Consider the following 5,101-nt stretch of genomic DNA (forward strand, 5'->3'; position numbering starts at 1 on the left):
TGCTTCTTTTTAACTGCTGAAATAAGTTCTCCCTTTAGGGCAAGGGTTCTTAACAAGGGGTCAATGAACTTGAATTGAAATTCACAAAAACATTATTCTTGTGGGGATGAGTTGGTGTGGGTGTGATATATTTATTAAATAATACACAGCATAGTGTGGACCTAAGAAGGGGTCCGTGGTTTTCACCGGACTGGCAAGGGGTCCATGGAAAAAAAATGGTTAAGAACCCCTGCTTTAGGGCATTCACTGATCGAGTCAGACTTCTCTCATTGCTGAAGTCAACCTCCTGTGTTGAGTGTAGAAGTAACCAGCCACAGGTGCCACAACTGACTAGGAATTAAAGATGTACCCTCCTAGTAACAGTGTGGCCGGAGCTTGCTTGACCAAACACCTTGATATCATAACCTTGCCAAGCTGACATAGGAATTTAACCATCACAATGAAAAAATGGGATTTAAAGTCTGTGTAACATTCAATAATCAATCTATTTAATTCACCATATAAAAATATATAGAAAAAAATATGATTGTCTCAGATGTACAGGAAGCATTTGACAATTTTAACATCTATTCATAATGAAGACTATTAGTAGAAAATATCCTCACTCAGATAAAGATTTCTCTAGAAACCCACAAGTAACATCTTACTAAATGATAAGATACTGAATGCTGTCTACCAAGATCAGCAACAAGCAAAGTTGTCCACTCTCACTACTTTCATTTAGCATTGCACTTGAGCTCCTAGTCATTGCAATAAGGTTTAAAAGATATAATATTGGAAAGGAAGAAATAAAAGTCTTTCTTTGACGATGGTATAATCATGCACATAGAAAATCCTAAGGACTTTATAAAAAAAATTACTAAGTGTAATAAATTAATAATGTTAAAGGATTTGGGATCAAGATACAAAAACAATCGTATCCCTATATGCTAATAATGAAAAACTGAAAGTGAAATAAAACTTACAATTCCATTTAAAATAGCATCCAAAACATGAAATACTAGGTTAGATATAACAAAATACATGCAAGATTTGACCTCAAGAATCTAAAAAATTGACCTACCTTTATAGGGTCAATTTTGATCTTTGACATAAGTATTCATGTATCTCAGTAGGGAAAGGCAAATATTTTCAACAAACATGCTGGAATGATTAAATATCTATAATAAAAAAAGGAACATTGACTATTACCTCAAACCATGCACCCTAGAAATTAACTCAAAATGAATCATAGACCTTCATGTAAAAGCTAAAACTATAAAACTAATAGAAGAAAGCATAGGAGAAAAATCTTTGCAATTTTATTGTAAGCAAAGTTTTCTTAGGTCACAAATATCATGAACCATAAAATAAAAGGTAAAATTGATAATGTTGGACTTTTATCAAAATTAAACTTCTCTTCTGTAGCTATAGTTAAGAAAATGAAAGAGAATCCACGGACTGAGAGAAAAGGTTTAAAATAAATATATCTGATAAAGGATTTTTATCCAGATTATAAAGTTATATATGCTGTAGGTGGGACTAGAAAATGTTACAATCACTTTGACAGTTTGCCAGATTCTTTTAAATTTAAAGAGACATCTACCATGTCTCAGCAATTTCACTCCTAGATATTTACCCAAGAAAACTGAAAAACAGATATGCGTACGATGACTTGCACACAAATGTTCACAGCAGATTTATTTATATTGGGTTATAATAAATATAACCCAAATATCCAAAAACAGGTGAACGGAAAAAGAAATTGTATTACATTCATACAATGAATATACTCAGCAATGAAAGGAACAAAGTAGTGATACATGCAATAACTTGGATGAAACTGAAAAACGTTATACTTATTGAAAGAACCCGGATTTCTAGTCTATAGTGATAGAAAGAAGGCCAGTGATTGGTAGTGGAGAAAGGATCAAGTTGAAGGGGTATGAGGGAACATCTGGGGATGGTATAAATAATCTGTATCTTGATTGTGATGGTGGTGGTTCCATGGATATATACAGTTGTCAAAACTCACTGAAGTGTATACTTTGAGTGTAGTTTCTTTTATGTTTACCTAGTACTCAGAAAAGTTGATAAAGAGAAAAAACACAAAAATAAATATATATTTGCAAATTATGGAGATCTTCAAGAAACCCTCCATCAGGAAACCACATAAAAGTTTCAAGTGAGAAAGTTAACGTCAAGAAAATTGTATAACTAGTGGGCACCAAATCTTACCACTTCCTGAATAAGCATGCAAGGCTCTATTTTCCACCCTTGGGCTCCTGTTGGCACTTTTCATGTATTAATTGTAACACTCTGTTATAGGGAATTGTTTATTTGTAATGATTCTACAGCAAAGACCATGTTTCGTTGCCTTATCACTAGCACCTCACACTGAGACCAGCTAAATGAATGAATAAAGGCCTACATAAATATCACTTTAAAAACACAACATGGGAAACGGACTTTGGCCCAGCGGTTAGGGCGTCCGTCTACCATATGGGAGGTCCGCGGTTCAAGCCCCGGGCCTCCTTGACCCATGTGGAGCTGGCCCATGTGCAGCGCTGATGCGCGCAAGGAGTGCCCTGCCACGCAGGGGTGTCCCCCGCGTAGGGGAGCCCCACGCGCAAGGAGTGCACCCGTAAGGAGAGCTGCCCAGCGCGAAGGAGGGAGCAGCCTGCGGAGGAATGGCGCCACCCACACTTCCCGTGCCACTGACGACAACAGAAGCGGACAAAGAAACAAGAACAGCAAAAAGACTCAGAAAACAGACAACCGGGGGAGGGGAGGGGAATTAAATAAATAAAAATAAAAATCTTAAAAAATAAAAAAATAAAAAATAAAAACACAACATATGCACATGAAAGAAAGCTTTGAAAAAGGACAAATATAGATGATATACTGTCCGTAGGCCTTTGTCAATAGTTTTAGTTGTTTCCTCCTAACTATTTTTTCCCTTTTTGTAGAGTTTTAGACTTTTTCTTAACAAGATATTCAGAGTAGCAATTGTTTGTATATCATGGTGAAACTTCTACTTTATTCATGTTGAAAGTTTCTCTAGTTACAACCTGCTGTTTTGATTTTCTGAAACACACAATAAAATGTGGTCAGCTACCAGAAACTGAAGGAGGCCGCTGGTCATTAAAGCAACGAGTCAGCATTTTATGGCAATCACTGGGCAGGCTCCCTGACTCCCAACCTCAACGAGTGCCCACGGTTCACATGTGTTGTGATAATTACAGGGGGTTGATCTAGGTGTTCTTTTGCAAGAGTCCAGCATAACCACTCTTTTGCTCATGCATAAAATGGTATAATATGTTAAAATCTCCAAACCTAGAAATCCAGGATATGCCCATTAGACAGAAATTGGGGCTGTGCTCTATCTCCAATATACCAGAGCACAATTTCCCTGGAAAACAATGCTGTCCAAAGAAGAATCTGAAAATGCTAAGTAAAATGAGTCCTTTTCCAACTCCTTGGTGCTTCAAGAAACAAAGTAGGTCACAGTAGAAGCACGAGGTTCAAAAACAATAAATTTTGTACACTGAGAGAAATAAGATTCAAACAGGAAAGTGCTTTTCCAGATAGGCTAATACAAGTGTTTGTCAGCCACAATGAAAACACTCAGTTAACAGTATCAAACATCCAAGAAATGTCCAAAAGCAGGAACAACACAAATAAGGCTCTGGTCATTAGACACAACAAACCAGTGGGATCATTGTCTGGGAGCTAAAAAACAGAATAAAACCCAGACTGATTGAAATTTCCTATATAAACACAGAGATACACAGCCTTTCCATAGAAGTACTGCAGACAAATACTTATTAGCTACTGTGAAGAGTAATCCTCCACACGTTCTTTCTTGGAAAATTAGATATGTGGTTCCAAATTCTGCACCTTCACTTCTAACAGAGAAGAGATGTGCCTGGAGACAACAAAAGGCAGGATAGAGATAATCACAAAATCACCTGACAACCCTTTGCAAATCTCAATCTTCCAGACACTGAGAGAAGTGGGCTAGCTGGGCAGAAATAACCTCTAGAAATAACCTCTAGATGATACTTTGTATGGCTTCACTAGATGGTAAGATAAATCAGACAGGAAAGGGAAGGAAAGACTAACTGGATGAAATGAGAAAAGAATGACTCTTCTGGAAGCCAAGGTACCTGGCCAACCATGCACCAGACTTCTCTCAATATGGCACTCTTGAGGGCAAGCATCCTGCAAGACCCTGCCCAGCTCATGACCTCAGGGTGGCTTCCCTTGGTAGTCCTGAATGTCCTCCATTGTATCACATTGGACTGTCCTTAAATTTTTTATTCTTTGTTTCCCCACCAGATCATAGCAATCGGCTGCATTGAATTGCTCATTTGTAAGAATTCTGGGGAAAAGACCATGTCTCATTCACCACCTTATTGCCAGCACCTAGCACAGAGCCCAGCTGAGTGAATTAAAAATGCATACATATATATTGATTTAAAACACAACATATGTACATAAAAGAAAATGTTTAAGCTCCCTAAGAACTGTGTCTTTTATCTCTTGTTCCCCAGAATCTAGTGACATACCTGGCACAGAGCAAGATCTCAACTCCTTCCAGATGAAATCAAATGTTGAATCATGCTTAGGCTCACATTTTAAACTTAGCAAATTATACTACCTTGGTTTTATAAAATGGGCCATCACCAAAAGAAAAACCATACTGCCTACCATTCCTTGGGCAAGGTTATCTGTCCAAATTTTGGTAAATTAGAATATCTTTTAAGAATTAAGCCAGGCGGACTCAATTCGGGTGGAGTGCCCCTTACTCAGTGTCCTCACTATCCAACAACAAGCTCAAGAAGATAGGCTTGTGACTCAACCCTCACACTGTTACCAAAAAACAATAAAGACACCTCCTCAGTCAGTCTGGAAGCAGCAACTACAGGAGAAGACTTCAAGAGAAGGAAGGTTGCAACATATCTAATAGGAGAAGCTTCCCTTGATATCATGTTTACTTCAACCCAGAAAAGGAAAAGTGGAATTTTTCACTAGAATTCCAAAGAACAAAGAGAGACCTGTTAGATTAATAGAAAAGAAAGGTTAGTGGCATATCTTCAGAACAAGAAGAGGGCAAGAA

This window comes from Dasypus novemcinctus, chromosome 16 (assembly GCF_030445035.2).
Source record: "Dasypus novemcinctus isolate mDasNov1 chromosome 16, mDasNov1.1.hap2, whole genome shotgun sequence".
Lineage (NCBI taxonomy): Eukaryota > Metazoa > Chordata > Mammalia > Cingulata > Dasypodidae > Dasypus > Dasypus novemcinctus.